General features: G+C 49.8%; 1 long non-coding RNA gene across 1 annotated transcript in view; it reads left to right on the forward strand.

Moving 5' to 3' along the window:
* The first annotated feature begins 1,242 nt into the window (after window positions 1–1,242).
* The window catches only part of LOC135577830 (uncharacterized), a 128,623-nt gene continuing 105,757 nt past the window's right edge, over window positions 1,243–24,108 (forward strand). Inside the window, exon 1 of the long non-coding RNA XR_010469357.1 lies at window positions 1,243–1,768. This is a non-coding gene — a long non-coding RNA (uncharacterized LOC135577830). The remainder of the gene's footprint in view (window positions 1,769–24,108) is intronic.

The following is a 24,108-nucleotide window of genomic DNA, read 5'->3' on the forward strand; positions in this document are numbered from 1 at the left end:
TACTTGAGACACTTAGACTAAGCCTAAAATACCAAGATCTCTCCATAAGGATGGTTTTTATACTATACTTCCACAATCTGCTGGCAGTACAAAAAAATAAGCTGCAGATCTCCTTAGGCTGAGTCATGGTGCTTTGGGGCAGGGACCATGCATATCATGGGAATATTTCACAGTTTCTGCTCTGTTTTCAGTGTATGACACCAAAACACCCACCTGATGACATCCTTTCAAGAGCAAAGGCAGCAATTTGCAGAATTCCGCTTCTTAGGGGAAGTGAGAAAGTGCTGAGCTGACACCAAGTCCTGCAGTGTTCCTGCCACCTGCAGAGCCACAGCATCCTCACCACGGTAGCGGGCATTGTGACAAAGGTTCTATGTCAGCTGGGTGTGGCAGCCAGGCGCCCCCTAGGGGATGGGGAGCCTGTCAGCCCCGGGCCTGTCACTGCCTGCTGGCCCTGCTGCCACCAGCCAGGCCTCTGAAAACTTGTCAAACCATGCCCAGACTTGGGGCCAGTTTGGCCCAAAGTCTGCAAGAGACAAGTCGGGAAGAAAGATATGGGACAGAGGGAGAAATCGAAGGGAGCAGGAGAAAGGGAAGGAAGAATAAAAAGTAGTGTTGGGCTGCAGGAGTGAGATGGAGGAATTGCAAGAAAAGAGGCAGGAAGCAGGAGAGTGAGAGAAAAGGAAAGAAGAGACATGCAGCCAGACGAGGGCTTAGTGAGAGAGGATGGGACAGAGAACAGGATGAGAAGGAAAGAAGGCAAGGCTGGGACAGGCAAGGACAGGCAAGGCAAGGCTAGGCTGCAGGACATGTATTTGCTTTATAGTTTCTAGCACATTCGTCTTCAGACTAGGAGGAAAGCCATAAGACCATATGGATTAGGCCCAAGCAAAAACCCCAGCTACTTGAGACTCTTAGACTAAGCCTAAAATACCAAGATCTCTCCATAAGGATGGTTTTTATACTGTACTTCCACAATCTGCTGGCAGTACAAAAAAATAAGCTGCAGATCTCCTTAGGCTGAGTCATGGTGCTTTGGGGCAGGGACCATGCATATCATGGGAATATTTCACAGTTTCTGCTCTGTTTTCAGTGTATGACACCAAAACACCCACCTGATGACATCCTTTCAAGAGCAAAGGCAGCAATTTGCAGAATTCCGCTTCTTAGGGGAAGTGAGAAATTGCTGAGCTGACACCAAGTCCTGCAGTGTTCCTGCCACCTGCAGAGCCACCGCATGTGGGTTGTCTGAATTTAGAGTTGATGAGTTAGTTTTCTGTATTTGGAGTTAATAGGCTAGTTTGTTGTGTGAATAAAGTTAAGTGTTGCGGTAGTTGTGAGGCGACTTGGAGGCTGGGAGCTTGTGGTCGGTGGGGGTGCCTGCGCCCTCGAGCGGGGGACAGCTTGTGACTACGAGATAACGATCTTGTTACCATGCGAACACTGCCTGACTAAGATTCCCGCCTTAGCTAGCTTAATGTCTGTTAAAGTGATTAGCCAATCAGCATGAAACATGTGTGCCTTAGACTATATAAATGTATGTTTGCCATACAATAAAGCGGACACCTTGCTTGCATCAAGTTGCGTCCCCGTCTCTCAGTCGCGGCAAATTGGTGACCCCGACGTGATCGTCAGCGACGAAACCGCCGAGGATTGAAAAACCGCCTACCTGGTGGCATGTCGCGAGTCCCGCAGAACGTGGAATGAGCTGCTGAAAGGAAGCAGGATAAGCCGGCCGGCCAAACAATCCCTCCGTCTGGAACGAGAGGTGAGCTGCGGGAAACTAGCAAAATGGGGAATCAGGAGTCTTCCCCTGAGAGAGACGTTTATGAGCTTATGAAAGCTCTACTTAAGAAGCATGGGAAAAAGACTCTTTCGGAACAAGATCTTAAGTTAATCCTTAAATGGGTGCAGGTTAAGATCCCCGCGGTGACTGCTTCTTCTATTTTTACGCGTGAACTTTGGGACGATGTGGGGGTAAAGTTATGGGACGCAGCTACCGCATCAGGAGATGAGGAAGCGCAGTATATGCTCCCCAGTTGGAGAAAAATCTTTGAAACCATAAAGGCACAAGAGCAAAATCAGCGAGGCTCCGAGGAGGGAGCTCAGTCACCTCCCTCCTGCCCTTCTAAAATCGCTGGTGGGGCGGAACCCTCTGCGCCACCTTTAGCTTGTGCTGCTGGATATCCCCCGGAGGGTGATCCCTTTGACCTGGGTCCGATTGACCCTGAAAAGGAACCTGATCTTTTTCCCCCTGATCCTCATGAGGTTTGGGGAAAGATTAAGCGCCAAGCGATAAACGAGGGGGAGTTGGAAATAGCCAGAACTATAGTAGCCCCCGTTATATACCAAGGACGGGGGAGGGCTCAAGCTCAGTGGGAAGCTCTTTCTTTTTCGGTAATTAAGGAGTTGCGCCGTACAGTTACCGAGCATGGGTTGTCTTCCCCTTATTTTGCAAGCCTTTTATCTTCTGTATTCGATACATATGTCATGACCCCACATGATTTAAAATCTCTCGCGCGATTGTTATTAACCCCAACACAATATACAATGTGGGAGTCTCAATGGAGAACGGGATTGCAGACAGTTTTGCTGGGTTATGCAGGACATGCTAATGCCGCCTTAGCTGCATTGACTATAGAGCACCTCACAGGAACAGGGCAGTTTTCGGATCCCGCGGCCCAAGCTAGGGACATTCCTCGGGAGGCTTTGGAAGCAGGCAGAGAAGAAGCGAAAAGGGCCTTGTTGAGAGTTCCTGACTCTGGCAGACCCCAAAAAGCATTCACTAGTATCACTCAGGAACCCCGTGAGCTGTATATGCAGTTTATGGATAGATTAAAACAAGCCTTAGAGCGGCAAGTTGATAACGTACAGGCTCGGGAGATTTTACTCCTTAAACTGGCTGTGGAAAACGCTAACGCCGATTGTAAAAAGCTCTTGAAGTCTCTCCCAAATCAAAACCCTACCTTAATTGAAATGGTGGAAGCCTGTAATAGAATTGGCACTATGGATCATAAATATGAGGCCATGGCTGCTGCTTTTGCGGCCATGCACAGCCCGATGGGCGCCGACCCACAGCGAAACTGCTATGGGTGTGGAAAACCGGGACACCTTAAAAAAGATTGCTTTAGTGCCAATGCTGAGAAACGACCCCAAATACCTGGAGTTTGTCCTAAGTGCCAAAAAGGGCGCCACTATGCTAACCAGTGTCGATCTAAATACGACTCTCAAGGGCGCCCCATACAGGGAAACCGATCGCAGAGCGCGGGACCGCGGCGCGCACAGACACAAGTTCCGCGACCGGCGCCCCCACAAACGCCGGGGGGGGAAACAGGAGTGTTTCCAGTCTCCGCCCAGCAACAGCAGGGAGCGCCGGCCTGGACCTGGCAACCGCCCACACAGTAACGCTACTTGATTCCTCTGTTCACTTACTGCCTACCAAAATTGCAGGTCCTTTGCCCCCCCGAACGCAAGCTTTATTATTAGGAAGATCGTCCACCACTCTGTCAGGGCTTTTTGTATTGCCCGGAGTAATTGATCCTGACAGTAATTCAGAAATCAAAATTATGGCCTGGACCCCGTTTCCTCCTTGTACAGTACCAGAGGGAAGTCGTATCGCTCAATTGATACTGATCCCTAAGGAGGACTATGTCTCAATCCCTGACCAAATGCTCCCGCAGAGACAGGGAAGCTTTGGATCTACGGGAGAACCGCTAATTTTATGGGTTCAAGCCATCTCACAAAAACGTCCTATATGTCAATGCACCCTCATTTGCAGAGGTCAGCAAGTCGTGTTAAGTGGAATTATTGATACAGGTGCAGATGTTACCGTTATTTCTCAAGCAAAGTGGCCTTCTAGGTGGCCTTTAGCTGATATCTCTCAGACATTAGCAGGAATTGGGGGGTGTGGAGCTAGCCGCCAAAGCGCAGAAATAATACAAGTTCAAAATTCAGAAGGACAAGTTGCCTCAGTCAAACCGTTTATCTTACCAGTACCTATGGTCTTGTGGGGGCGTGATGTGTTATCTCAGTGGGGGATGTCTATCCAGACACATTTTTAGGTGGGGCCATTGAGGGGCGTGAAACCCTAAAGTTAACTTGGAAAACAGATACTCCTATTTGGATTGATCAATGGTCCCTGCCGCTGGAAAAACTTCACGCCCTCCAAGAAATAGTTAATGAACAACTATCTATGGGACATATTGTACCCTCTACGAGTCCTTGGAACTCGCCTATTTTTGTTATTAAAAAACTGACTGGCAAGTGGCGCTTGCTCCATGACCTCAGAAAAATTAATGACGCTATGGAAGACATGGGGGCCCTGCAACCTGGGCTTCCGTCACCCACCATGATCCCTCGAGATTGGCATTTAACCATCATAGACCTCAAAGATTGTTTTTTCAACATTCCATTGCATCCAGACGATGCCCCTAAATTTGCCTTTTCTGTACCAAGCGTCAACATGCAAGCTCCTTTGCAAAGATACCAGTGGATTGTGCTACCGCAGGGAATGAAAAATAGCCCTACAATATGCCAATGGTATGTAGCAAAAATACTTAGTCCTGTCAGAACTGTAGTACCTGCTGCATTGTTATATCATTATATGGATGACATTCTAGTGGCAGCACAGCACCATGAAGTCATGGAGGAAGCTGTAGCCCTTGTCGTGGCTGCTGTAAAATCAGCAGACCTCTGTATTGCACCAGAAAAAATTCAAAAAATACCACCTTGGAAATACTTAGGATGGCGTATAAGGGCTCAGACTATTGCTCCGCAACCTTTACAAATACAGGCGAATGTAAAGAATTTACATGACGTGCAAAAACTGCTGGGAACAATCAATTGGGTCAGACCATTGTTAGGAATCACTAATGCGGATCTTCGTCCCTTATTCAAAATGCTTAAAGGAAGCTCGGACTTAAACGCTCCGCGAACTCTCAGTCCTGAAGCCATAACTTCCTTGCATAAAGCTGCGGCAGCGATTACCTCCAGACAAGCGCATCGATGGGAACCAGAATTGCCTTTTCAATTAATCATCCTTAACCCTGCTTGACAGCCTCATGCACTTATTTTCCAATGGGATTGCCAGAAAACGGACCCTTTACTGATCATTGAATGGATTTTTTTACCTAACCAAGCCACAAAGACGATTTCTACCCAACATGAGATGTTTGCATCTTTAATCATCAGGGCCAGACAGCGATTACTTACCCTGGCGGGCACGGACTTTATCCTTATATGTATGCCGGTAACAAGTGTTTACTTGCAATGGTTACAACAACAATCAGATGCACTAGGTATAGCTCTGACTGGCTATGCAGGCCAACTCACTTCTCATCCGCCTTCTCACAAATTGTTAAGCATTGATTTCCACCTTTTACCTATTCCAAAGCGGAGTGACCAGCCTTTACAAGCCCTCACTGTATTCACAGATGGGTCTGGCAAATCTCACAAGTCTGTTATCCTTTGGTGGGATGATCATCAAGAACAGTGGAACTCAGATGTAGAGACTGTACAGGGTTCTCCTCAAATAGTAGAATTGTCTGCAGTTGTTCGAGTATTTCGAAAATGGTCTGCCCCTCTCAATATAATCACTGATTCTGCTTATGTTGCAGGAATTGTTAGCCGAGCAGAAGCTTCTGTGCTACGAGATGTTTCTCATACGGCACTGTTTAATTTGTTACAAGAACTCATCTTTCTGTTAAATTCCCGTCTTCACCCTTATTTTATTATGCATGTTCGATCTCACACTTCTCTACCTGGTTTTATTGCAGAAGGGAACCGACAAGCGGATTTGCTTACGCTACCGGTGCAGGTGTTACCAGATCGATTAGCGCAAGCTAAACTCAGCCACTCCTTTTTTCATCAAAATGCTGCAGGCCTTAAGCGTCAATTTGACCTCACTATACAACAAGCCCATAATATCATTGCGGTGTGTCCAGTTTGGCCCAAAGTCTGCAAGAGACAAGTCGGGAAGAAAGATATGGGACAGAGGGAGAAAGCGAAGGGAGCAGGAGAAAGGGAAGGAAGAATAAAAAGTAGTGTTGGGCTGCAAGAGTGAGATGGAGGAATTGCAAGAAAAGAGGCAGGAAGCAGGAGAGTGAGAGAAAAGGAAAGAAGAGACATGCAGCCAGACGAGGGGTTAGTGAGAGAGGATGGGATAGAGAACAGGATGAGAAGGACATAAGGCAAGGCTAGGACAGGCAAGGACAGGCAAGGCAAGGCTAGGCTGCAGGACATGTTTTTGCTTTATAGTTTCTAGCACATTCGTCTTCAGACGAGGAGGAAAGCCATAAGACCATATGGATTAGGCCCAAGCAAAAACCCCAGCTACTTGAGACACTTAGACTAAGCCTAAAATACCAAGATCTCTCCATAAGGATGGTTTTTATACTGTACTTCCACAATCTGCTGGCAGTACAAAAAAATAAGCTGCAGATCTCCTTAGGCTGAGTCATGGTGCTTTGGGGCAGGGACCATGCATATCATGGGAATATTTCACAGTTTCTGCTCTGTTTTCAGTGCACCAAAACACCCACCTGATGACATCCTTTCAAGAGCAAAGGCAGCAATTTGCAGAATTCCGCTTCTTAGGGGAAGTGAGAAAGTGCTGAGCTGACACCAAGTCCTGCAGTGTTCCTGCCACCTGCAGAGCCACAGCATCCTCACCACGGTAGCGGGCATTGTGACAAAGGTTCTATGTCAGCTGGGTGTGGCAGCCAGGCGCCCCCTAGGGGATGGGGAGCCTGTCAGCCCCGGGCCTGTCACTGCCTGCTGGCCCTGCTGCCACCAGCCAGGCCTCTGAAAACTTGTCAAACCATGCCCAGACTTGGGGCCAGTTTGGCCCAAAGTCTGCAAGAGACAAGTCGGGAAGAAAGATATGGGACAGAGGGAGAAATCGAAGGGAGCAGGAGAAAGGGAAGGAAGAATAAAAAGTAGTGTTGGGCTGCAGGAGTGAGATGGAGGAATTGCAAGAAAAGAGGCAGGAAGCAGGAGAGTGAGAGAAAAGGAAAGAAGAGACATGCAGCCAGACGAGGGCTTAGTGAGAGAGGATGGGACAGAGAACAGGATGAGAAGGAAAGAAGGCAAGGCTGGGACAGGCAAGGACAGGCAAGGCAAGGCTAGGCTGCAGGACATGTTTTTGCTTTATAGTTTCTAGCACATTCGTCTTCAGACTAGGAGGAAAGCCATAAGACCATATGGATTAGGCCCAAGCAAAAACCCCAGCTACTTGAGACTCTTAGACTAAGCCTAAAATACCAAGATCTCTCCATAAGGATGGTTTTTATACTGTACTTCCACAATCTGCTGGCAGTACAAAAAAATAAGCTGCAGATCTCCTTAGGCTGAGTCATGGTGCTTTGGGGCAGGGACCATGCATATCATGGGAATATTTCACAGTTTCTGCTCTGTTTTCAGTGTATGACACCAAAACACCCACCTGATGACATCCTTTCAAGAGCAAAGGCAGCAATTTGCAGAATTCCGCTTCTTAGGGGAAGTGAGAAATTGCTGAGCTGACACCAAGTCCTGCAGTGTCCCTGTCACCTGCAGAGCCACCGCATCCTCGCCGCGGCAGTGGGCATTGTGACAAAGGTTCTATGTCAGCTGGGTGTGGCAGCCAGGCGCCCCCTAGGGGATGGGGAGCCTGTCAGCCCCGGGCCTGTCACTGCCTGGTGTCCCTGCTGCCACCAGCCAGGCCTCTGAAAACTTGTCAAACCATGCCCAGACTTGGGGCCAGTTTGGCCCAAAGTCTGCAAGAGACAAGTCGGGAAGAAAGATATGGGACAGAGGGAGAAAGCGAAGGGAGCAGGAGAAAGGGAAGGAAGAATAAAAAGTAGTGTTGGGCTGCAGGAGTGAGATGGAGGAATTGCAAGAAAAGAGGCAGGAAGCAGGAGAGTGAGAGAAAAGGAAAGAAGAGACATGCAGCCAGACGAGGGCTTAGTGAGAGAGGATGGGACAGAGAACAGGATGAGAAGGACATAAGGCAAGGCTAGGACAGGCAAGGACAGGCAAGGCAAGGCTAGGCTGCAGGACATGTTTTTGCTTTATAGTTTCTAGCACATTCGTCTTCAGGCGAGGAGGAAAGCCATAAAACCATATGGATTAGGCCCAAGCAAAAACCCCAGCTACTTGAGACACTTAGACTAAGCCTAAAATACCAAGATCTCTCCATAAGGATGGTTTTTATACTGTACTTCCACAATCTGCTGGCAGTACAAAAAAATAAGCTGCAGATCTCCTTAGGCTGAGTCATGGTGCTTTGGGGCAGGGACCATGCATATCATGGGAATATTTCACAGTTTCTGCTCTGTTTTCAGTGTATGACACCAAAACACCCACCTGATGACATCCTTTCAAGAGCAAAGGCAGCAATTTGCAGAATTCCGCTTCTTAGGGGAAGTGAGAAAGTGCTGAGCTGACACCAAGTCCTGCAGTGTTCCTGCCACCTGCAGAGCCACAGCATCCTCACCACGGTAGCGGGCATTGTGACAAAGGTTCTATGTCAGCTGGGTGTGGCAGCCAGGCGCCCCCTAGGGGATGGGGAGCCTGTCAGCCCCGGGCCTGTCACTGCCTGCTGGCCCTGCTGCCACCAGCCAGGCCTCTGAAAACTTGTCAAACCATGCCCAGACTTGGGGCCAGTTTGGCCCAAAGTCTGCAAGAGACAAGTCGGGAAGAAAGATATGGGACAGAGGGAGAAATCGAAGGGAGCAGGAGAAAGGGAAGGAAGAATAAAAAGTAGTGTTGGGCTGCAGGAGTGAGATGGAGGAATTGCAAGAAAAGAGGCAGGAAGCAGGAGAGTGAGAGAAAAGGAAAGAAGAGACATGCAGCCAGACGAGGGCTTAGTGAGAGAGGATGGGACAGAGAACAGGATGAGAAGGAAAGAAGGCAAGGCTGGGACAGGCAAGGACAGGCAAGGCAAGGCTAGGCTGCAGGACATGTATTTGCTTTATAGTTTCTAGCACATTCGTCTTCAGACTAGGAGGAAAGCCATAAGACCATATGGATTAGGCCCAAGCAAAAACCCCAGCTACTTGAGACTCTTAGACTAAGCCTAAAATACCAAGATCTCTCCATAAGGATGGTTTTTATACTGTACTTCCACAATCTGCTGGCAGTACAAAAAAATAAGCTGCAGATCTCCTTAGGCTGAGTCATGGTGCTTTGGGGCAGGGACCATGCATATCATGGGAATATTTCACAGTTTCTGCTCTGTTTTCAGTGTATGACACCAAAACACCCACCTGATGACATCCTTTCAAGAGCAAAGGCAGCAATTTGCAGAATTCCGCTTCTTAGGGGAAGTGAGAAATTGCTGAGCTGACACCAAGTCCTGCAGTGTCCCTGTCACCTGCAGAGCCACCGCATCCTCGCCGCGGCAGTGGGCATTGTGACAAAGGTTCTATGTCAGCTGGGTGTGGCAGCCAGGTGCCCCCTAGGGGATGGGGAGCCTGTCAGCCCCGGGCCTGTCACTGCCTGCTGGCCCTGCTGCCACCAGCCAGGCCTCTGAAAACTTGTCAAACCATGCCCAGACTTGGGGCCAGTTTGGCCCAAAGTCTGCAAGAGACAAGTCGGGAAGAAAGATATGGGACAGAGGGAGAAATCGAAGGGAGCAGGAGAAAGGGAAGGAAGAATAAAAAGTAGTGTTGGGCTGCAGGAGTGAGATGGAGGAATTGCAAGAAAAGAGGCAGGAAGCAGGAGAGTGAGAGAAAAGGAAAGAAGAGACATGCAGCCAGACGAGGGCTTAGTGAGAGAGGATGGGACAGAGAACAGGATGAGAAGGAAAGAAGGCAAGGCTGGGACAGGCAAGGACAGGCAAGGCAAGGCTAGGCTGCAGGACATGTTTTTGCTTTATAGTTTCTAGCACATTCGTCTTCAGACTAGGAGGAAAGCCATAAGACCATATGGATTAGGCCCAAGCAAAAACCCCAGCTACTTGAGACACTTAGACTAAGCCTAAAATACCAAGATCTCTCCATAAGGATGGTTTTTATACTGTACTTCCACAATCTGCTGGCAGTACAAAAAAATAAGCTGCAGATCTCCTTAGGCTGAGTCATGGTGCTTTGGGGCAGGGACCATGCATATCATGGGAATATTTCACAGTTTCTGCTCTGTTTTCAGTGTATGACACCAAAACACCCACCTGATGACATCCTTTCAAGAGCAAAGGCAGCAATTTGCAGAATTCCGCTTCTTAGGGGAAGTGAGAAAGTGCTGAGCTGACACCAAGTCCTGCAGTGTTCCTGCCACCTGCAGAGCCACAGCATCCTCACCACGGTAGCGGGCATTGTGACAAAGGTTCTATGTCAGCTGGGTGTGGCAGCCAGGCGCCCCCTAGGGGATGGGGAGCCTGTCAGCCCCGGGCCTGTCACTGCCTGGTGTCCCTGCTGCCACCAGCCAGGCCTCTGAAAACTTGTCAAACCATGCCCAGACTTGGGGCCAGTTTGGCCCAAAGTCTGCAAGAGACAAGTCGGGAAGAAAGATATGGGACAGAGGGAGAAATCGAAGGGAGCAGGAGAAAGGGAAGGAAGAATAAAAAGTAGTGTTGGGCTGCAGGAGTGAGATGGAGGAATTGCAAGAAAAGAGGCAGGAAGCAGGAGAGTGAGAGAAAAGGAAAGAAGAGACATGCAGCCAGACGAGGGCTTAGTGAGAGAGGATGGGACAGAGAACAGGATGAGAAGGAAAGAAGGCAAGGCTGGGACAGGCAAGGACAGGCAAGGCAAGGCTAGGCTGCAGGACATGTATTTGCTTTATAGTTTCTAGCACATTCGTCTTCAGACTAGGAGGAAAGCCATAAGACCATATGGATTAGGCCCAAGCAAAAACCCCAGCTACTTGAGACTCTTAGACTAAGCCTAAAATACCAAGATCTCTCCATAAGGATGGTTTTTATACTGTACTTCCACAATCTGCTGGCAGTACAAAAAAATAAGCTGCAGATCTCCTTAGGCTGAGTCATGGTGCTTTGGGGCAGGGACCATGCATATCATGGGAATATTTCACAGTTTCTGCTCTGTTTTCAGTGTATGACACCAAAACACCCACCTGATGACATCCTTTCAAGAGCAAAGGCAGCAATTTGCAGAATTCCGCTTCTTAGGGGAAGTGAGAAATTGCTGAGCTGACACCAAGTCCTGCAGTGTCCCTGTCACCTGCAGAGCCACCGCATCCTCGCCGCGGCAGTGGGCATTGTGACAAAGGTTCTATGTCAGCTGGGTGTGGCAGCCAGGTGCCCCCTAGGGGATGGGGAGCCTGTCAGCCCCGGGCCTGTCACTGCCTGCTGGCCCTGCTGCCACCAGCCAGGCCTCTGAAAACTTGTCAAACCATGCCCAGACTTGGGGCCAGTTTGGCCCAAAGTCTGCAAGAGACAAGTCGGGAAGAAAGATATGGGACAGAGGGAGAAATCGAAGGGAGCAGGAGAAAGGGAAGGAAGAATAAAAAGTAGTGTTGGGCTGCAGGAGTGAGATGGAGGAATTGCAAGAAAAGAGGCAGGAAGCAGGAGAGTGAGAGAAAAGGAAAGAAGAGACATGCAGCCAGACGAGGGCTTAGTGAGAGAGGATGGGACAGAGAACAGGATGAGAAGGAAAGAAGGCAAGGCTGGGACAGGCAAGGACAGGCAAGGCAAGGCTAGGCTGCAGGACATGTTTTTGCTTTATAGTTTCTAGCACATTCGTCTTCAGACTAGGAGGAAAGCCATAAGACCCTATGGATTAGGCCCAAGCAAAAACCCCAGCTACTTGAGACTCTTAGACTAAGCCTAAAATACCAAGATCTCTCCATAAGGATGGTTTTTATACTGTACTTCCACAATCTGCTGGCAGTACAAAAAAATAAGCTGCAGATCTCCTTAGGCTGAGTCATGGTGCTTTGGGGCAGGGACCATGCATATCATGGGAATATTTCACAGTTTCTGCTCTGTTTTCAGTGTATGACACCAAAACACCCACCTGATGACATCCTTTCAAGAGCAAAGGCAGCAATTTGCAGAATTCCGCTTCTTAGGGGAAGTGAGAAATTGCTGAGCTGACACCAAGTCCTGCAGTGTCCCTGTCACCTGCAGAGCCACCGCATCCTCGCCGCGGCAGTGGGCATTGTGACAAAGGTTCTATGTCAGCTGGGTGTGGCAGCCAGGCGCCCCCTAGGGGATGGGGAGCCTGTCAGCCCCGGGCCTGTCACTGCCTGGTGTCCCTGCTGCCACCAGCCAGGCCTCTGAAAACTTGTCAAACCATGCCCAGACTTGGGGCCAGTTTGGCCCAAAGTCTGCAAGAGACAAGTCGGGAAGAAAGATATGGGACAGAGGGAGAAAGCGAAGGGAGCAGGAGAAAGGGAAGGAAGAATAAAAAGTAGTGTTGGGCTGCAGGAGTGAGATGGAGGAATTGCAAGAAAAGAGGCAGGAAGCAGGAGAGTGAGAGAAAAGGAAAGAAGAGACATGCAGCCAGACGAGGGCTTAGTGAGAGAGGATGGGACAGAGAACAGGATGAGAAGGACATAAGGCAAGGCTAGGACAGGCAAGGACAGGCAAGGCAAGGCTAGGCTGCAGGACATGTTTTTGCTTTATAGTTTCTAGCACATTCGTCTTCAGGCGAGGAGGAAAGCCATAAAACCATATGGATTAGGCCCAAGCAAAAACCCCAGCTACTTGAGACACTTAGACTAAGCCTAAAATACCAAGATCTCTCCATAAGGATGGTTTTTATACTGTACTTCCACAATCTGCTGGCAGTACAAAAAAATAAGCTGCAGATCTCCTTAGGCTGAGTCATGGTGCTTTGGGGCAGGGACCATGCATATCATGGGAATATTTCACAGTTTCTGCTCTGTTTTCAGTGTATGACACCAAAACACCCACCTGATGACATCCTTTCAAGAGCAAAGGCAGCAATTTGCAGAATTCCGCTTCTTAGGGGAAGTGAGAAAGTGCTGAGCTGACACCAAGTCCTGCAGTGTTCCTGCCACCTGCAGAGCCACAGCATCCTCACCACGGTAGCGGGCATTGTGACAAAGGTTCTATGTCAGCTGGGTGTGGCAGCCAGGCGCCCCCTAGGGGATGGGGAGCCTGTCAGCCCCGGGCCTGTCACTGCCTGCTGGCCCTGCTGCCACCAGCCAGGCCTCTGAAAACTTGTCAAACCATGCCCAGACTTGGGGCCAGTTTGGCCCAAAGTCTGCAAGAGACAAGTCGGGAAGAAAGATATGGGACAGAGGGAGAAATCGAAGGGAGCAGGAGAAAGGGAAGGAAGAATAAAAAGTAGTGTTGGGCTGCAGGAGTGAGATGGAGGAATTGCAAGAAAAGAGGCAGGAAGCAGGAGAGTGAGAGAAAAGGAAAGAAGAGACATGCAGCCAGACGAGGGCTTAGTGAGAGAGGATGGGACAGAGAACAGGATGAGAAGGAAAGAAGGCAAGGCTGGGACAGGCAAGGACAGGCAAGGCAAGGCTAGGCTGCAGGACATGTATTTGCTTTATAGTTTCTAGCACATTCGTCTTCAGACTAGGAGGAAAGCCATAAGACCATATGGATTAGGCCCAAGCAAAAACCCCAGCTACTTGAGACTCTTAGACTAAGCCTAAAATACCAAGATCTCTCCATAAGGATGGTTTTTATACTGTACTTCCACAATCTGCTGGCAGTACAAAAAAATAAGCTGCAGATCTCCTTAGGCTGAGTCATGGTGCTTTGGGGCAGGGACCATGCATATCATGGGAATATTTCACAGTTTCTGCTCTGTTTTCAGTGTATGACACCAAAACACCCACCTGATGACATCCTTTCAAGAGCAAAGGCAGCAATTTGCAGAATTCCGCTTCTTAGGGGAAGTGAGAAATTGCTGAGCTGACACCAAGTCCTGCAGTGTCCCTGTCACCTGCAGAGCCACCGCATCCTCGCCGCGGCAGTGGGCATTGTGACAAAGGTTCTATGTCAGCTGGGTGTGGCAGCCAGGCGCCCCCTAGGGGATGGGGAGCCTGTCAGCCCCGGGCCTGTCACTGCCTGCTGGCCCTGCTGCCACCAGCCAGGCCTCTGAAAACTTGTCAAACCATGCCCAGACTTGGGGCCAGTTTGGCCCAAAGTCTGCAAGAGACAAGTCGGGAAGAAAGATATGGGACAGAGGGAGAAATCGAAGGGAGCAGGAGAAAGGGAAGGAAGAATAAAAAGTAGTGTTGGGCTGCAGGAGTGAGATGGAGGAATTGCAAGAAAAGAGGCAGGAAGCAGGAGAGTGAGAGAAAAGGAAAGAAGAGACATGCAGCCAGACGAGGGCTTAGTGAGAGAGGATGGGACAGAGAACAGGATGAGAAGGAAAGAAGGCAAGGCTGGGACAGGCAAGGACAGGCAAGGCAAGGCTAGGCTGCAGGACATGTATTTGCTTTATAGTTTCTAGCACATTCGTCTTCAGACGAGGAGGAAAGCCATAAGACCATATGGATTAGGCCCAAGCAAAAACCCCAGCTACTTGAGACACTTAGACTAAGCCTAAAATACCAAGATCTCTCCATAAGGATGGTTTTTATACTGTACTTCCACAATCTGCTGGCAGTACAAAAAAATAAGCTGCAGATCTCCTTAGGCTGAGTCATGGTGCTTTGGGGCAGGGACCATGCATATCATGGGAATATTTCACAGTTTCTGCTCTGTTTTCAGTGTATGACACCAAAACACCCACCTGATGACATCCTTTCAAGAGCAAAGGCAGCAATTTGCAGAATTCCGCTTCTTAGGGGAAGTGAGAAAGTGCTGAGCTGACACCAAGTCCTGCAGTGTTCCTGCCACCTGCAGAGCCACAGCATCCTCACCACGGTAGCGGGCATTGTGACAAAGGTTCTATGTCAGCTGGGTGTGGCAGCCAGGCGCCCCCTAGGGGATGGGGAGCCTGTCAGCCCCGGGCCTGTCACTGCCTGCTGGCCCTGCTGCCACCAGCCAGGCCTCTGAAAACTTGTCAAACCATGCCCAGACTTGGGGCCAGTTTGGCCCAAAGTCTGCAAGAGACAAGTCGGGAAGAAAGATATGGGACAGAGGGAGAAATCGAAGGGAGCAGGAGAAAGGGAAGGAAGAATAAAAAGTAGTGTTGGGCTGCAGGAGTGAGATGGAGGAATTGCAAGAAAAGAGGCAGGAAGCAGGAGAGTGAGAGAAAAGGAAAGAAGAGACATGCAGCCAGACGAGGGCTTAGTGAGAGAGGATGGGACAGAGAACAGGATGAGAAGGAAAGAAGGCAAGGCTGGGACAGGCAAGGACAGGCAAGGCAAGGCTAGGCTGCAGGACATGTATTTGCTTTATAGTTTCTAGCACATTCGTCTTCAGACTAGGAGGAAAGCCATAAGACCATATGGATTAGGCCCAAGCAAAAACCCCAGCTACTTGAGACTCTTAGACTAAGCCTAAAATACCAAGATCTCTCCATAAGGATGGTTTTTATACTGTACTTCCACAATCTGCTGGCAGTACAAAAAAATAAGCTGCAGATCTCCTTAGGCTGAGTCATGGTGCTTTGGGGCAGGGACCATGCATATCATGGGAATATTTCACAGTTTCTGCTCTGTTTTCAGTGTATGACACCAAAACACCCACCTGATGACATCCTTTCAAGAGCAAAGGCAGCAATTTGCAGAATTCCGCTTCTTAGGGGAAGTGAGAAATTGCTGAGCTGACACCAAGTCCTGCAGTGTCCCTGTCACCTGCAGAGCCACCGCATCCTCGCCGCGGCAGTGGGCATTGTGACAAAGGTTCTATGTCAGCTGGGTGTGGCAGCCAGGTGCCCCCTAGGGGATGGGGAGCCTGTCAGCCCCGGGCCTGTCACTGCCTGCTGGCCCTGCTGCCACCAGCCAGGCCTCTGAAAACTTGTCAAACCATGCCCAGACTTGGGGCCAGTTTGGCCCAAAGTCTGCAAGAGACAAGTCGGGAAGAAAGATATGGGACAGAGGGAGAAATCGAAGGGAGCAGGAGAAAGGGAAGGAAGAATAAAAAGTAGTGTTGGGCTGCAGGAGTGAGATGGAGGAATTGCAAGAAAAGAGGCAGGAAGCAGGAGAGTGAGAGAAAAGGAAAGAAGAGACATGCAGCCAGACGAGGGCTTAGTGAGAGAGGATGGGACAGAGAACAGGATGAGAAGGAAAGAAGGCAAGGCTGGGACAGGCAAGGACAGGCAAGGCAAGGCTAGGCTGCAGGACATGTTTTTGCTTTATAGTTTCTAGCACATTCGTCTTCAGACTAGGAGGAAAGCCATAAGACCATATGGATTAGGCCCAAGCAAAAACCCCAGCTACTTGAGACTCTTAGACTAAGCCTAAAATACCAAGATCTCTCCATAAGGATGGTTTTTATACTGTACTTCCACAATCTGCTGGCAGTACAAAAAAATAAGCTGCAGATCTCCTTAGGCTGAGTCATGGTGCTTTGGGGCAGGGACCATGCATATCATGGGAATATTTCACAGTTTCTGCTCTGTTTTCAGTGTATGACACCAAAACACCCACCTGATGACATCCTTTCAAGAGCAAAGGCAGCAATTTGCAGAATTCCGCTTCTTAGGGGAAGTGAGAAATTGCTGAGCTGACACCAAGTCCTGCAGTGTCCCTGTCACCTGCAGAGCCACCGCATCCTCGCCGCGGCAGTGGGCATTGTGACAAAGGTTCTATGTCAGCTGGGTGTGGCAGCCAGGCGCCCCCTAGGGGATGGGGAGCCTGTCAGCCCCGGGCCTGTCACTGCCTGCTGGCCCTGCTGCCACCAGCCAGGCCTCTGAAAACTTGTCAAACTATGCCCAGACTTGGGGCCAGTTTGGCCCAAAGTCTGCAAGAGACAAGTCGGGAAGAAAGATATGGGACAGAGGGAGAAAGCGAAGGGAGCAGGAGAAAGGGAAGGAAGAATAAAAAGTAGTGTTGGGCTGCAGGAGTGAGATGGAGGAATTGCAAGAAAAGAGGCAGGAAGCAGGAGAGTGAGAGAAAAGGAAAGAAGAGACATGCAGCCAGACGAGGGCTTAGTGAGAGAGGATGGGACAGAGAACAGGATGAGAAGGACATAAGGCAAGGCTAGGACAGGCAAGGACAGGCAAGGCAAGGCTAGGCTGCAGGACATGTTTTTGCTTTATAGTTTCTAGCACATTCGTCTTCAGGCGAGGAGGAAAGCCATAAAACCATATGGATTAGGCCCAAGCAAAAACCCCAGCTACTTGAGACACTTAGACTAAGCCTAAAATACCAAGATCTCTCCATAAGGATGGTTTTTATACTGTACTTCCACAATCTGCTGGCAGTACAAAAAAATAAGCTGCAGATCTCCTTAGGCTGAGTCATGGTGCTTTGGGGCAGGGACCATGCATATCATGGGAATATTTCACAGTTTCTGCTCTGTTTTCAGTGTATGACACCAAAACACCCACCTGATGACATCCTTTCAAGAGCAAAGGCAGCAATTTGCAGAATTCCGCTTCTTAGGGGAAGTGAGAAATTGCTGAGCTGACACCAAGTCCTGCAGTGTTCCTGCCACCTGCAGAGCCACAGCATCCTCACCACGGTAGCGGGCATTGTGACAAAGGTTCTATGTCAGCTGGGTGTGGCAGCCAGGCGCCCCCTAGGGGATGGCGAGCCTGTCAGCCCCGGGCCAGTCACTGCCTGGTGTCCCTGCTTCCACCAGCCAGGCCTCTGAAAACTTGTCAAACCATGCCCAGACTTGGGGCCAGTTTGGCCCAAAGTCTGCAAGAGACAAGTCGGGAAGAAAGATATGGGACAGAGGGAGAAAGCGAAGGGAGCAGGAGAAAGGGAATGAAGAATAAAAAGTAGTGTTGGGCTGCAGGAGTGAGATGGAGGAATTGCAAGAAAAGAGGCAGGAAGCAGGAGAGTGAGAGAAAAGGAAAGAAGAGACATGCAGCCAGACGAGGGCTTAGTGAGAGAGGATGGGACAGAGAACAGGATGAGAAGGAAAGAAGGCAAGGCTAGGACAGGCAAGGACAGGCAAGGCAAGGCTAGGCTGCAGGACATGTATTTGCTTTATAGTTTCTAGCACATTCGTCTTCAGACGAGGAGGAAAGCCATAAGACCATATGGATTAGGCCCAAGCAAAAACCCCAGCTACTTAAGACACTTAGACTAAGCCTAAAATACCAAGATCTCTCCATAAGGATGGTTTTTATACTGTACTTCCACAATCTGCTGGCAGTACAAAAAAATCAGCTGCAGATCTCCTTAGGCTGAGTCATGGTGCTTTGGGGCAGGGACCATGCATATCATGGGAATATTTCACAGTTTCTGCTCTGTTTTCAGTGTATGACACCAAAACACCCACCTGATGACATCCTTTCAAGAGCAAAGGCAGCAATTTGCAGAATTCCGCTTCTTAGGGGAAGTGAGAAATTGCTGAGCTGACACCAAGTCCTGCAGTGTTCCTGCCACCTGCAGAGCCACAGCATCCTCGCCACGGTAGCGGGCATTGTGACAAAGGTTCTATGTCAGCTGGGTGTGGCAGCCAGGCGCCCCCTAGGGGATGGGGAGCCTGTCAGCCCCGGGCCTGTCACTGCCTGCTGGCCCTGCTGCCACCAGCCAGGCCTCTGAAAACTTGTCAAACCATGCCCAGACTTGGGGCCAGTTTGGCCCAAAGTCTGCAAGAGACAAGTCGGGAAGAAAGATATGGGACAGAGGGAGAAAGCGAAGGGAGCAGGAGAAAGGGAAGGAAGAATAAAAAGTAGTGTTGGGCTGCAGGAGTGAGATGGAGGAATTGCAAGAAAAGAGGCAGGAAGCAGGAGAGTGAGAGAAAAGGAAAGAAGAGACATGCAGCCAGACGAGGGCTTAGTGAGAGAGGATGGGACAGAGAACAGGATGAGAAGGACATAAGGCAAGGCTAGGACAGGCAAGGACAGGCAAGGCAAGGCTAGGCTGCAGGACATGTTTTTGCTTTATAGTTTCTAGCACATTCGTCTTCAGGCGAGGAGGAAAGCCATAAAACCATATGGATTAGGCCCAAGCAAAAACCCCAGCTACTTGAGACACTTAGACTAAGCCTAAAATACCAAGATCTCTCCATAAGGATGGTTTTTATACTGTACTTCCACAATCTGCTGGCAGTACAAAAAAATAAGCTGCAGATCTCCTTAGGCTGAGTCATGGTGCTTTGGGGCAGGGACCATGCATATCATGGGAATATTTCACAGTTTCTGCTCTGTTTTCAGTGTATGACACCAAAACACCCACCTGATGACATCCTTTCAAGAGCAAAGGCAGCAATTTGCAGAATTCCGCTTCTTAGGGGAAGTGAGAAAGTGCTGAGCTGACACCAAGTCCTGCAGTGTTCCTGCCACCTGCAGAGCCACAGCATCCTCGCCACGGTAGCGGGCATTGTGACAAAGGTTCTATGTCAGCTGGGTGTGGCAGCCAGGCGCCCCCTAGGGGATGGGGAGCCTGTCAGCCCCGGGCCTGTCACTGCCTGCTGGCCCTGCTGCCACCAGCCAGGCCTCTGAAAACTTGTCAAACCATGCCCAGACTTGGGGCCAGTTTGGCCCAAAGTCTGCAAGAGACAAGTCGGGAAGAAAGATATGGGACAGAGGGAGAAAGCGAAGGGAGCAGGAGAAAGGGAAGGAAGAATAAAAAGTAGTGTTGGGCTGCAGGAGTGAGATGGAGGAATTGCAAGAAAAGAGGCAGGAAGCAGGAGAGTGAGAGAAAAGGAAAGAAGAGACATGCAGCCAGACGAGGGCTTAGTGAGAGAGGATGGGACAGAGAACAGGATGAGAAGGAAAGAAGGCAAGGCTAGGACAGGCAAGGACAGGCAAGGCAAGGCTAGGCTGCAGGACATGTTTTTGCTTTATAGTTTCTAGCACATTCGTCTTCAGGCGAGGAGGAAAGCCATAAAACCATATGGATTAGGCCCAAGCAAAAACCCCAGCTACTTGAGACACTTAGACTAAGCCTAAAATACCAAGATCTCTCCATAAGGATGGTTTTTATACTGTACTTCCACAATCTGCTGGCAGTACAAAAAAATAAGCTACAGATCTCCTTAGGCTGAGTGATGGTGCTTTGGGGCAGGGACCATGCATATCATGGGAATATTTCACAGTTTCTGCTCTGTTTTCAGTGTATGACACCAAAACACCCACCTGATGACATCCTTTCAAGAGCAAAGGCAGCAATTTGCAGAATTCCGCTTCTTAGGGGAAGTGAGAAATTGCTGAGCTGACACCAAGTCCTGCAGTGTTCCTGCCACCTGCAGAGCCACAGCATCCTCACCACGGTAGCGGGCATTGTGACAAAGGTTCTATGTCAGCTGGGTGTGGCAGCCAGGCGCCCCCTAGGAGATGGCGAGCCTGTCAGCCCCGGGCCAGTCACTGCCTGGTGTCCCTGCTTCCACCAGCCAGGCCTCTGAAAACTTGTCAAACCATGCCCAGACTTGGGGCCAGTTTGGCCCAAAGTCTGCAAGAGACAAGTCGGGAAGAAAGATATGGGACAGAGGGAGAAAGCGAAGGGAGCAGGAGAAAGGGAAGGAAGAATAAAAAGTAGTGTTGGGCTGCAGGAGTGAGATGGAGGAATTGCAAGAAAAGAGGCAGGAAGCAGGAGAGTGAGAGAAAAGGAAAGAAGAGACATGCAGCCAAACGAGGGCTTAGTGAGAGAGGATGGGACAGAGAACAGGATGAGAAGGACATAAGGCAAGGCTAGGACAGGCAAGGACAGGCAAGGCAAGGCTAGGCTGCAGGACATGTTTTTGCTTTATAGTTTCTAGCACATTCGTCTTCAGGCGAGGAGGAAAGCCATAAAACCGTATGGATTAGGCCCAAGCAAAAACCCCAGCTACTTGAGACACTTAGACTAAGCCTAAAATACCAAGATCTCTCCATAAGGATGGTTTTTATACTGTACTTCCACAATCTGCTGGCAGTACAAAAAAATAAGCTGCAGATCTCCTTAGGCTGAGTCATGGTGCTTTGGGGCAGGGACCATGCATATCATGGGAATATTTCACAGTTTCTGCTCTGTTTTCAGTGTATGACACCAAAACACCCACCTGATGACATCCTTTCAAGAGCAAAGGCAGCAATTTGCAGAATTCCGCTTCTTAGGGGAAGTGAGAAATTGCTGAGCTGACACCAAGTCCTGCAGTGTTGCTGCCACCTGCAGAGCCACCGCATCCTCGCCACGGTAGCGGGCATTGTGACAAAGGTTCTATGTCAGCTGGGTGTGGCAGCCAGGCGCCCCCTAGGGGATGGCGAGCCTGTCAGCCCCGGGCCAGTCACTGCCTGGTGTCCCTGCTTCCACCAGCCAGGCCTCTGAAAACTTGTCAAACCATGCCCAGACTTGGGGCCAGTTTGGCCCAAAGTCTGCAAGAGACAAGTCGGGAAGAAAGATATGGGACAGAGGGAGAAAGCGAAGGGAGCAGGAGAAAGGGAAGGAAGAATAAAAAGTAGTGTTGGGCTGCAGGAGTGAGATGGAGGAATTGCAAGAAAAGAGGCAGGAAGCAGGAGAGTGAGAGAAAAGGAAATAAGAGACATGCAGCCAGACGAGGGGTTAGTGAGAGAGGATGGGACAGAGAACAGGATGAGAAGGAAAGAAGGCAAGGCTAGGACAGGCAAGGACAGGCAAGGCAAGGCTAGGCTGCAGGACATGTATTTGCTTTATAGTTTCTAGCACATTCGTCTTCAGACGAGGAGGAAAGCCATAAGACCATATGGATTAGGCCCAAGCAAAAACCCCAGCTACTTGAGACTCTTAGACTAAGCCTAAAATACCAAGATCTCTCCATAAGGATGGTTTTTATACTGTACTTCCACAATCTGCTGGCAGTACAAAAAAATAAGCTGCAGATCTCCTTAGGCTGAGTCATGGTGCTTTGGGGCAGGGACCATGCATATCATGGGAATATTTCACAGTTTCTGCTCTGTTTTCAGTGTATGACACCAAAACACCCACCTGATGACATCCTTTCAAGAGCAAAGGCAGCAATTTGCAGAATTCCGCTTCTTAGGGGAAGTGAGAAAGTGCTGAGCTGACACCAAGTCCTGCAGTGTTCCTGCCACCTGCAGAGCCACAGCATCCTCACCACGGTAGCGGGCATTGTGACAAAGGTTCTATGTCAGCTGGGTGTGGCAGCCAGGCGCCCCCTAGGGGATGGGGAGCCTGTCAGCCCCGGGCCTGTCACTGCCTGCTGGCCCTGCTGCCACCAGCCAGGCCTCTGAAAACTTGTCAAACCATGCCCAGACTTGGGGCCAGTTTGGCCCAAAGTCTCCAAGAGACAAGTCGGGAAGAAAGATATGGGACAGAGGGAGAAAGCGAAGGGAGCAGGAGAAAGGGAAGGAAGAATAAAAAGTAGTGTTGGGCTGCAGGAGTGAGATGGAGGAATTGCAAGAAAAGAGGCAGGAAGCAGGAGAGTGAGAGAAAAGGAAAGAAGAGACATGCAGCCAGACGAGGGGTTAGTGAGAGAGGATGGGACAGAGAACAGGATGAGAAGGACATAAGGCAAGGCTGGGACAGGCAAGGACAGGCAAGGCAAGGCTAGGCTGCAGGACATGTTTTTGCTTTATAGTTTCTAGCACATTCGTCTTCAGACTAGGAGGAAAGCCATAAGACCATATGGATTAGGCCCAAGCAAAAACCCCAGCTACTTGAGACACTTAGACTAAGCCTAAAATACCAAGATCTCTCCATAAGGATGGTTTTTATACTGTACTTCCACAATCTGCTGGCAGTACAAAAAAATAAGCTACAGATCTCCTTAGGCTGAGTCATAGTGCTTTGGGGCAGGGACCGTGCATATCATGGGAATATTTCACAGTTTCTGCTCTGTTTTCAGTGTATGACACCAAAACACCCACCTGATGACATCCTTTCAATAGCAAAGGCAGCAATTTGCAGAATTCCGCTTCTTAGGGGAAGTGAGAAATTGCTGAGCTGACACCAAGTCCTGCAGTGTCCCTGTCACCTGCAGAGCCACCGCATCCTCGCCACGGTAGCGGGCATTGTGACAAAGGTTCTATGTCAGCTGGGTGTGGCAGCCAGGCGCCCCCTAGGGGATGGGGAGCCTGTCAGCCCCGGGCCTGTCACTGCCTGCTGGCCCTGCTGCCACCAGCCAGGCCTCTGAAAACTTGTCAAACCATGCCCAGACTTGGGGCCAGTTTGGCCCAAAGTCTGCAAGAGACAAGTCGGGAAGAAAGATATGGGACAGAGGGAGAAAGCGAAGGGAGCAGGAGAAAGGGAAGGAAGAATAAAAAGTAGTGTTGGGCTGCAGGAGTGAGATGGAGGAATTGCAAGAAAAGAGGCAGGAAGCAGGAGAGTGAGAGAAAAGGAAAGAAGAGACATGCAGCCAGACGAGGGCTTAGTGAGAGAGGATGGGACAGAGAACAGGATGAGAAGGACATAAGGCAAGGCTAGGACAGGCAAGGACAGGCAAGGCAAGGCTAGGCTGCAGGACATGTTTTTGCTTTATAGTTTCTAGCACATTCGTCTTCAGACGAGGAGGAAAGCCATAAGACCGTATGGATTAGGCCCAAGCAAAAATCCCAGCTACTTGAGACACTTAGAGTAAGCCTAAAATACCAAGATCTCTCCATAAGGATGGTTTTTATACTGTACTTCCACAATCTGCTGGCAGTATAAAAAAATAAGCTGCAGATCTCCTTAGGCTGAGTCACGGTGCTTTGGGGCAGGGACCATGCATATCATGGGAATATTTCACAGTTTCTGCTCTGTTTTCAGTGCATGACACCAAAACACCCACCTGACGACATCCTTTCAAGAGCAAAGGCAGCAATTTGCAGAATTCCGCTTCTTAGGAGAAGTGAGAAATTGCTGAGCTGACACCAAGTCCTGCAGTGTCCCTGTCACCTGCAGAGCCACCGCATCCTCGCCACGGCAGCGGGCATTGTGCAAAGGTTCTATGTCAGCTGGGTGTGGCAGCCAGGCGCCCCCTAGGGGATGGGGAGCCTGTCAGCCCCGGGCCTGTCACTGCCTGCTGGCCCTGCTGCCACCAGCCAGGCCTCTGAAAACTTGTCAAACCATGCCCAGACTTGGGGCCAGTTTGGCCCAAAGTCTGCAAGAGACAAGTCGGGAAGAAAGATATGGGACAGAGGGAGAAAGCGAAGGGAGCAGGAGAAAGGGAAGGAAGAATAAAAAGTAGTGTTGGGCTGCAGGAGTGAGATGGAGGAATTG

The sequence above is a fragment of the Columba livia genome, unplaced genomic scaffold, assembly GCF_036013475.1.
Source record: "Columba livia isolate bColLiv1 breed racing homer unplaced genomic scaffold, bColLiv1.pat.W.v2 Scaffold_146, whole genome shotgun sequence".
NCBI classification, from domain to species: Eukaryota; Metazoa; Chordata; class Aves; order Columbiformes; family Columbidae; genus Columba; species Columba livia.